The 11,010-nt window shown below is 40.1% G+C and overlaps 1 long non-coding RNA gene and 1 pseudogene across 1 annotated transcript; one reads left to right on the top strand and one right to left on the bottom strand.

The window, feature by feature from the left end:
* The window catches only part of LOC109075698, an 84,378-nt pseudogene that overhangs the window by 11,967 nt on the left and 61,401 nt on the right, over positions 1 to 11,010 (top strand).
* On the bottom strand, positions 8,905 to 9,337 carry LOC109067751. The gene is made up of 2 exons (XR_006157411.1): positions 9,177 to 9,337; positions 8,905 to 8,996 (listed from the first exon to the last, which is right to left on the bottom strand). It is a non-coding gene; the product is annotated as an uncharacterized LOC109067751 (long non-coding RNA).

The following is an 11,010-nucleotide window of genomic DNA, read 5'->3' as shown; positions in this document are numbered from 1 at the left end:
GTATATATAATGAAAAGAAGCAACCTAGGCAGAGATATGAAGGAGAGAATATTCCATAAAATAAAATAAAATAAAAAATAATTTACTACAGTAAACCTTTAAAAATGTATATATGTATATATGAAACACTTTATTGAGTGTTAAAAATTTAATTGTATGTAAAACTTGCCACATCCAGAACCTGTTAAACAAAACAGCTCACCTAATGCTCACTTTTATGCTATATAAACAGGCCATAAACGCTCCAGACTTGCTGATGGTTCTCATCTTTGCTCTGGGAGGTTAGAGATACTTCATGATCAGACGTGGATGTCAGTGTGTGATGCTGCCTTTGACCAGCAGGATGCAGAGGTTGTGTGTAGAGAGCTGGACTGTGGGGCTTCTGTACAGGTGCTGGGGGCAGCTGCTTTTGGCAAAGGAGATGCTCAGATGTGGACACAAGAGATTCAGTGTAGTGGAAATGAATCTCAAATTTCATTTTGCTCAGTATCGTCATCACACAAACACAACTGCACCACTGACAACAATGTGGGATTGATCTGCTCTGGTTAAGTATAAATATTCAGCATCTCTTTATTTGTTTTTGATGCTCAGTCATGTCTTAGATTTAAGATATAAAGTGATCTATCTAAAGACACTTTTATGCATTGTTTCTGAACTTTCCTTACTTTGTTCAGGTTACACTGATCTCAGACTGATAAATGGTTCAGACTCTTGTTCTGGAAGAGTGGAGCTTCAGTTCCTCAATGAGTGGGGCACAGTGTGTGATACATGCTGGGATATGAGAGCTGCCAGTGTCCTCTGTAGACAGCTGAATTGTGGGATTGCTGTGTCTGTTGTGGGATCAGATTGGTTTGGAGAGGGAAGTGATGAAGTCTGGGCTGATGTGTTTGATTGTGACGGGAATGAAAGAAAACTCTCAGAATGTTCCATCTCTTCATGGAGTCGAGCTGAATGTTCACATAGTCGAGATGTTGGAGTCATCTGCTCTAGTGAGTCCATTAACTGTGAGATTTACTAATATTATGCTTCTGAGAGACTCATATACAATATTTATATAAATATACAATATTTGTTCCCTACATGTACGTTTCAGATTTTAGATTAATGCTTGTGTCATTTAGGTTTTAAAATTAATTATGTAAAATGTAATAATGATATAAAGTATGTTTATTATGTAAATGTTCCTCTGTGGTCTTTAACACATTTGCAATATTTAATACAACATGACATTATCTCTTCAGATTCCTCTCTAGCTCTTCATGATGGTCTGGTGCGGTTGTCTGGAGAGAGACAGTGTGAGGGGGAGGTGGAAGTTTTCGTCCATCAGGTCTGGAGGAGAGTTCTGCTGGACTCCTGGAGTCTCACTGAATCCTCTGTGGTCTGCAGACAGCTGGGCTGTGGCCCTGTGTTGAACTTCTCCGGCTCCTCTTCATCCAGTCCTGAACACAGTCATGAGTGTGTGACGGGCTTCCAGTGCTCTGGGAGTGAAGGTCATCTGGGGAACTGCAGCTCTCCACAAACTCTCAACTGCAGCTCCACACAACAGCTGTCAATCACCTGCCTTGGTGAGAAGAACAACATCTGAGCAGATTCTTCAGTTGTTCGTGGTCAGTAATGTGTTTTTCTTTCTCTGAATATCAGGTCGGGGGTCCATCAGGCTGGTGGGTTCTGGGGGAGACTGTGCAGGGAGGCTGGAGGTTTTTCACAGTGGCTCATGGGGGACAGTGTGTGATGACTCCTGGGATATTAAAGATGCTCATGTGGTGTGCAGACAGCTGCAGTGTGGAGTGGCCCTCAGTAACCAGCAGGTATCAGCCTGGTTTGGTCCTGGTTCTGGACCCATATGGCTGGATGAGGTGGAGTGTGAGGGGAATGAGACGTCCCTGTGGAGCTGCTCTTCTCCAGGCTGGGGAAAACATGACTGTCAACACAAGGAGGATGTAGGAGTCGTGTGCTCAGGTAAAGAAGCTGCTGTGTTTTTTAAATTATATTTAAAATTAATATAACGTTTTTAGAAATAACCATTTAACACATTCACATATCCATAATGTCCAGGTTTTTCAATTTTCGTAATTTAAAATAATATTTTCTTTTTATTTTCATCTAGAGTTTAAAGAGATCAGGTTAACTGAGGGCTGTGAAGGGAATTTGGAGGTTTTCTACAATGGATCCTGGGGTAATGTGTGCTGGAACCAGATGGACGGAGACACAGCGAGTCTGATATGTCAGGAGCTGAACTGTGGAAGATCTGGTGTTTTGTCTGCTTCTACAGCAAGAGTGGAATCAGCTGTCAGATTTCCTTCTAAAAGCCTAAAGGGACACCATGCATTTTTAGCCAAACACTGAGTATCTGTGCCAACCACTATGGCTTGAATAAAACACACATACACAAGCTAGGCGTGTTTACCTCTGAATCAAGCAGGTGGAATCTGCAATTTGATCAACTTCATCACCAATCTAATCCAACTCCCTTTGATCTGATCAAGCGGTCACGGTCGCTAATCACAACGAGAAAATTCTGCACGGTCAATCACGAAATAGAGAGGCATAGAACGTTCCAAGCGTTATGGCAATTTGTCTTCTGGACGTGGTTCAAACAGGTGCTGTAGGTGTTGTTTGTTGTGCGCTTCATTTAGTGAGTAATACGGTGAATTTTTGTTGATTTATGGTAATTAATTGTTTGCATGTGTTTGTATTCATGTTTAAGAAATGTGGGTTCGGACCTGTGGAACCAGCGGCTTATGATGTTATGAGAAGTAACAGAGGGGCCTAGAATGGGGAGTGGAGGAGGAGTCGCCTGGCATGTTTTAGACCTCACAACGGTCTGTTTACGCAGTAAGCGCACTACCGTAGCCAGCACTTCGTATGCCTCAAGGGAGTCTGTTGATTTTTTAAAAAATATTCACACAAACATTCACTAGGATTTTTCTGCTATAATTCGAGGTAAGAGGCAGAGTGGGATTTTTATTGTGCCGTTTATGCAGTCTCCAGCTTGCAGCACTGCTCTATGCTCATGCCTGCTCATTGAAAAATTAGCAAATGTTAGCAAGATGCAGCACATTACAACATCTGGAACTATTGTCTTAATGTTAATTTCAGACATTAATACATTCTTACCAATCAAAAGTGATAGCTGTTAACATTTAATTAATCCACTAACTAGCTCAGTTAACTATTTATTTTTATTAACGGACATCAGCGATTATCATTTATTATGCACTTAGGCAATTGGCTGTGGGATTAGCACTGAGGGCTGATTAAAGTTGTAAACAAAGTACTGCTTAATGCGTTAGTGTGATTTTAGCCAAGTCGTTATTGTTAAAGGAATGAGATTCTATTTGGTACTGTCCTCTCTCTCTGAATAATCACACTGACTGCTCCCACAAAGAGCACGCTGGACTCACCTGTGCAGGTCACACCTAACACTGAGGAATAATATTAATTTTTAGAATACATTTTTGGTATTATAATTTTAATTGTTTGTGTTGTTATTGCCAGAGTCGTGTCAGTGTCCACTACTCCTGCCCAAAACTCATCGTTTCGCCTCCAGGTTTTCCTCCAGTTGCTCAAAACATCAGTCGCTCCTCCACAACTCCTCCACCAGCGTCTCACCCAGTGCTTTGTGATTGTTCGGGGGAGTTGTTGCTCTTACTGCTTCTTAGTGCCACTGCTTTATACGATCAGCAAGAAAAGAGTGATGAGGAGGGGTAGGAGAGATTCCAGAGACTCGTCAATTGTTGGCGTATTCAGGCTGTGATAGTCATGTGTTGTGAATGATCAGCAGGGTTTGGGTCGTCTACAACTCACGAGACTCTCTTTGGAGGAAGAGGAGAACACAGGATGAATGTCTGAGGACCTTTAGAGGAAGATCAGGCACAGAAAAAAACCCCCCCTACACAATCACTTCACTCAAGAGGGTGTGAGACAATGAGCCATCAATCTCATTTAATACCATACTAAGAGGTCTGTCAGACAGTTGATATCCATCTATATTATGTCCTGTTAAAACCTCTGATCAAAACACAGAATCCTGACAGAAAAACCACATCGACGCTGAGGTTGCAAGTGTGTTGTGTGTGTGTGTGTGTGTGTGTGCCACAGAGCTGCAGGTGCATGTTCATGTGTGTGTGTGTGTCAGACTGCGTCTCTTCCTGAGTGTTTATGTGAGGATACGCATGTGTGTGTGTGTGTGTGTGTTTTTTTTTTTTTTTTTTTGTGTGTGTGTGTGTTTGCTAATTGGCCCAACAAAAACATTCTGTCTCTAATGTTTTTAAAATGCAAGTAATTCAACTATTTTGGGGAGGAGGTTGGGCACAGTGAACAGCCCCTGGGAGGAAGTGCGTGGTGGTTTCTGTCAGCCCCCACTTTCGTGTTGGTCTGTTCCTCATAACAAAAGCATTTCCATCTTATGTGACAAAAATGACAAGCGACAGCACCTTGCTTGCAATCACGGATCCTTTTACTGGGGTTTCGTAAAGCGTATCTGCTCTCAGGGGAATGTGATGATTTTCTGTGTTTTTTGCTATCACAGTGTCTCTCTTGCTCTTGTAAACATTACATATTTGTATTTCTATTCATGTAGATAACATTTGCTGAACATCTGTGGAATGTTTTGCTTGAAAAAAAGGTTTTTTTTGCTGTATCTAACAAATAAAGACAATATATACATTTTTTGTTTTACTTTAAAAATAGGTTTTTTTTGTTGTTTTTTTAAATTAAAGATTATATATATGTTTATTAGGTTGTGTTTTCAAATGGCATAACGTTTCTTAAGCGTTGACATGAAGAAAATGACGCAGGATACACTATTCTGTTGTCATCACTGATGGAATGTAGACCAGATGCGACGTTACAGGTATTTAATGTAAAATGTACAGGTAGATTAAATATTTAAAAATACATAAAGCAGGGGTGTCCAGTCCTGCTCCTGGAAGGTCAGGACTTAGCTTCATCCAGCTCCAACACACTTGTCTGGAAGTCTAGCGAGTGCTACTCAGGTGTATCATTTGTGTCCTTCAGTTGCCTACAATCCTTTGCAGATTCCAATTCACAAAAAATTTAGTATCTGAAAATGAAAATCGACACTGAGTTTGTTCAGTTTCCTTATGTTATGCAATACAAAAATATATATTTATATTTTTTAGGTGAAAGCATTATGTCTTTATTTTAGTTGTAAAAAAATCACATAATGCTGAACTATGTGTAATGTAAACCAGTGATGTGGGAACAAGTGAACACGCACGCAGCGTCTCGCGCCCTCGCTAATGTTTGCTTATCTTTAAACTCATCGTTTGTAACTTAACTCTCTCCTAAACTTATCTAAAGTGGTGGATTTACTAACTTATTGATCTGTTGTGACCATGCCGAAGGCAAAACGGTGCAGACCGACTCAAATGCTGAGACAGTCACAATGGCGTCCCTCACCCACCTGCTTGAGTCTCACCGAACCGCCATCTCCGAGGACTTCAAACAAACTTTTTCAGCTCTTGAGACCAAGTTGAACGGTGTCATAACTACCTTGACAGAACACGCTGAGAAACTCGAAATTCTTGAGAGTGAAGGTGACGCGCGAGAGCTATGCCTGAAGGCTGCCAAGGAAACTATCACCAAACTCCAGACAGACCATGCTAAACTAGCAACTAAAATCGTCGACCTTGAATCATGGAGCCGGCGTAACAACATCAGAGTCATTGGTGTAGCTGAATCCGTGGAGGGGCCACAACCGACAGCTTTCTTCACCAAGATACTCAAGGAGGTCTTTGGAGGGTTCCTCGATTTGCCTGTGGAATGTGAACGGGCTCACAGAGCCCTGGCACTCAAACCTCCACCCAACCAGCGGCCAAGACCGATCATCATTCGTCTCCTCAGGTTCCAGGTAAAGGATAAGATCATTTGCCATGTACGGACCATGAGGGGTAGGCTGAAATTCCAGGACCATTCCATCCTTGTATTTGAGGATTATCCTCCAGAGGTTGTGGAACAGCAGAAAGAGTTTAAAACGGTCATGTCGGAGTTGTACGAGCGTGGATTCAAGCCGTCCCTGCTCTACCCGGCCAGGCTTTATATTAAGATGGAGTCGGGAGGTAGGAAACACTTTCCCACGGTAGCTGAGGCTGAAGCTTTCATTGTCTCCTTGCCTTCACGGATCACTTAGATCATAGTTTGCCCAAATCCATGCGATGAGGGTGATAGACCTGCAGGCTATGGCTTACTGTCGTTTGTGCTCCTATCTTATTCTGTTCTCCATTGACAGCGCACAGCGGTGATCTGTTTGCCTCTACTTTTTGTGGATTTTGGGCGACAGTCTCTCTATCATGATTTAATTTTTCTAATAGCCTACTCCCCTTTACGGGAGGCCTGAACTTGTTTTCAGGCGGTAAGGTGAGAGACATTTTGCTTTCCATCTTTATAAGACTATTTTCATTTCATTTTTTTTATTTATTTATTTATTTTTAATAAATCAGATCAGACACGTTCTTCCGCTGTCTGCCCTACTCTTGTTGTATAAAACTCTATTTGAACCACATCTTAATTACTGTGATGTGATATGGTGCAACACCTTCACAAGTCATCTTAAAAACCTTGCATCATTGCAAAAGAAAGCCATACAGGCTCTGTCCTGGTCAGAGATAAATTCTCCCACTCACCCTCTTTATCGCTTTGAGTTACTAAGATTAACTGGGCTAAATAAATATCATAATGCCTACCTTATGTTTCAAATTGTTAATAATCTGTACTCTAGATTAAGTAGTCTTGTTCCTATCTTCAGCCCCCAGCACACATACCAAACGAGAACCAAATCACTCATATCTGGAAAATATCGCCGACATGTTCGCGCCAGTATGAGCATTGTCTTTAGGGGGCCACAGATGTGGAACGGGATTGATGATGGCCTTAAGGTGTTGCCCTCTATCTCCAACTTTAAAAGACAACTAAAATAATATTATCTATCAACCTATATTTAATATATAACTGTCTTTTCATGGTCTACTGGGATGTATGTGTATGATTGTATGTGTATGTATTTTTATGTCTATATTGGTGTGCTCTTGCGTGCTTTCAGCTCATTTACCATCGTCTAGTTACAGGTGGTAACTGTGTACCTTGTCTCTCCGGGACATTTTTTCTTTTTTTCATAAACTATGGGCCCCCCAAATGTTCATGCAAAGAAAGTATATTTATGTCTGTATATATTTATGTATTTCGTATTCTTTACCCCCACTGTATTATAGAATTTGCTGGTGAATTTGTGAATAAACTCTAAACAAACAAACAAACAAAGTGAGAGACCACAGATGGTCATTACCTGTACTGCATTAAAAGAAAGTTAGTTAATAAAAAAATTATTCAGATATAAAAAATTAAAAAATTATAATTCTAGTAGTATTTTTCTGCTTTGACAGAAACATTTATGATGTAGACGTGCACTCACTATGTATCATTCTGGCATTTAATGCTGAGAGGACTTTAGCCGTGAATCCTCAGAAGGACTGGACTAGGAGGGATGTATCCTCACTAGGATGTGTGTTCCTATATATATATATATATATATAAGCTATGATGATGTTACGATGAGTTTTAACAGAACTTCTGATATTAAAAAAGGTGTTTTTACCTTTTTAGTATGTTTAACATAATACCTTTTAAAATGATGCTCAGTAAATTGATATGATGATGTGACATTTGTTCTGTTTGTATCTTCATGTATGTAGTGGACACACTAGATCATTATGATGACGTCATCATTATTGACAGAACTTTCAAGGTGTAAATAAAACACACAGAACTGCAATTTAATATCACTCTTATATATGTTTTTATGATATATTGAACGTGTTTCTACCATTAATGAATCATCATGGCTTTATCAGGTTTAATCTAATAGTCTCAGACAGTCATGAGGAGAATGAGATGAATGACACAAGCTGTGTTACACATTACAATGTGAGGGTTTTATTTCACATGTGTATCAGAGGGAGATCAGGAGGAGTATGATGATGTGAAGAACAGCAATGAAGATGAGAGAAACCTTTTAGGTATGTTTTTGTCATCTTTTTACATAATGTACTTTTAATCATTATGTCGCTCATTTAAACCCTATTTAAACTAAATTGTGATGCATTTATAAAAATGAACGTGAATTTGCTTGTTTTTTAAAAACAGACTATGATGATGTGGGGGAGGAGTCAAAATAAAGAAGGAGGGGCCATATGACTCAATGACCACACCCTCTGCCTCTGTTCATGAAATCATATTACAGTTACTGGAGCTGCTGGGAGCTTCTAATATTGCTACTAATGCATCAGTGCCTTATGTTTTTATGTTGTTTTAAATATTTTTGTATGAAAAGTTAGATGCTTTGCAAAATTCAGTATCAACAAATTTAAATATTTGTATTTTAGCATTTTGTATTTTATTACTATTTTGATATCAATGCTTTTCACCTAATAAACAAAATATATCATTCCATCATGTCACAAAAATACTTTTAAAAGAGTCGTTAGAGAAAAGAAAGTTATGCTATAAATATTTAAGAATTTTTAGGCACTACTGTACTTTTAGGCTGCTGACAGCATTATTTACCTAAATATAATGATAAAAATAGATTTACCACATAATAGATATTATAAAGCTTCATGTTTTTCCATAAGCTTACTGTCATAGCATTAGTTCTGTACTGTCATCTTAAATTAACTTAGAGTTATAAGAGTATAATTTAATATTTTATTTATTTACAAGAAATATTACTGGGAAAGAAAAAGGTATGCAAAGGTATACATTCTTGAGGTTACTGTCAACTTGAATTAACAGAGTTATAAGAGTCTGAATTATTTGCGCTGAGCTTCAATCTTTTGCAGCAACAGCTCCATATGCAGGTTAAGGTTGGGCTGACCCTTTTTGGTTTTTCTTTTCAACAACTGATATGTTGCTGTTTTCTTTTCCTTGTATTTCTTCAGAGCCTCCTCTCGCTGAGCTTTGTTTTTCAAGAATTCCTACACACACACATAATAAAACATGCATCAATCATTTGCCAAAGAATGTAAAAGATGGTTAAACTGTGTGTTTATGTGACATAATGGGCCCTTCCTTAATGACAGGAGATTCATTAGGGAATAGAAAACTGTACAACAATTCCATCATACTGATACATTTGCTAGGTTTTATTTCCTCACCTCTCTTTTTCGTGCTCGTTCCTCCTTTATCCTTTCATATTCTTGCTTTGTCTTCTGATACGATGACATTTTCTGCTTCTGCTTTCTTTGGATGAATGGAGTCTTGTGGGAGCTGATGACACAAATCAGAAATCAGGAATGTGGCTTTGTATATTTGTGTGTGTATATACTGGTTTGTGTTGTGATAAGTCAGAAATCAGGAATGTGGCTTTGTATATAATATAAAGGAAAAATATCATGTGGGATATCTATCTACTGAAAGTAAGACTGGGATTTGTTATTTAAGGGAATGAATGCCCGCATTTGTTTTAGCTAAGTAAAGAGAAGTATAACCTGCAGAGGCATTGGGAATTCAAAAGACACTCAAAGTTCCCAGAAGTAGAAAGAAAGGATGCAGCAGGCCTGAATCCCATTAAGCTTAAATTTCATGCACAGCAGCTCAAGGAAGTAAGTACTCTCAGTATTTTCAGTTTTTGGGCCCCATTGCAAGCTTAGGCTTTTTTGCAGCCCGATAACGTTTACAGCAACGCCCTAATGGATATCTACGACGGTATCCTGGTATTCCCCTCCCAGATCTGGACCAGGGCATCCAACAGGCGATTCTGGACAGTTCCGAAAGTGCAACCTGGTGACATCAGGATGGACCCAGGCTGTAGTAGTAATGGCAAGATGTGCATGCTCCCACCTTAGGCCGGGGCACTGCATACTCTCGCCACATGAAGCCGGGTATTGTCGTGCACCAGGAGAAACAAGGACCCAATGCACCAGCGTAGGGTCTGACAACGGGTTCAAGGATTCCATCCCGATACCTAATGGCAGTAAGTGTGCCATTGTCTGGCCTGTAGAGGTCTCTGTGTTCCTCCATGGATATGCCTTCCCAGACAATCACTGACCCACCACCAAACCGGTCATGCTGAACAATGTTACAGGCAGCATAACATTCTCCACCGCTTTTCCAGACCCTTTTACATCTGTCACATGTGCTCAGTAACATTCTCCACCGCTTTTCCAGACCCTTTTAGCGCCAGAGGTGGACCTGCCAATTCTGGTGTTTAATGGCAAATGCCAATCAAGTTCCACGGTGACAGGCAGTGAGCACAGAGTGCACTAGAGGACGTCAGGCCCTCAGGCCACCCTCATGAAGTCTGTTTCTGATTGTTTTCTCAGAGTCATTCACACCAGTGGCCTGGTGGAGGTCATTTTGTAAGGCTCTGGCAGTGCTCATCCTGTTCCTCCTTGCACACAAAGGAGCAGATAGAGGTCCTGCTGANACATATAATATAATGCTTAAAATACTAATTAGGTGCTCAAATTGTGTTTTACCATGTTAGTTGAAGCATTATGTTTTTGCATTGTAAATGTGTTGTGAATTTATTTCATATGACATTCTCTCAGGATCAAGTAATTCATGTATACTAAACTCATATAATACCACAAGAGAAACTCTGTGCTGTAATAGTGTTCCAGCTGTGGGCTTTGATTATGGAGCTGAAGTTGTTCTATTGCTATTACAGCTCAGCGAGACGCCTGCGATTATCCTAATCATGATAATTAGGTGAAATTGTGCCAAAAAATGTAGAGGGACTTGGATGTGTCCATAGCAAATTATGATCAGTGAGTTTCTCTTTTCTCTGGCTGGTGTCCAGGATGCAGTTCTGGTTGGTCTGCATACATGTGGAGATTTGGCCCCCAGCACTCTGCGGATGTTCAGGGCCAAACAGGAGCTGTGTGCTGTTTGCAGTGTGAGCTGCTGCTACACCTGCTGTGCAGGATGGGAGGAGTTGGACTGCCTGTGCAAACTTTGTAGGGTCCAGGTATCGCCTCATGCTACCGC

The sequence above is a fragment of the Cyprinus carpio genome, chromosome A4 (genome assembly GCF_018340385.1).
Source record: "Cyprinus carpio isolate SPL01 chromosome A4, ASM1834038v1, whole genome shotgun sequence".
NCBI classification, from domain to species: Eukaryota; Metazoa; Chordata; class Actinopteri; order Cypriniformes; family Cyprinidae; genus Cyprinus; species Cyprinus carpio.
This window is presented reverse-complemented; position numbering and strand designations above follow the sequence as displayed.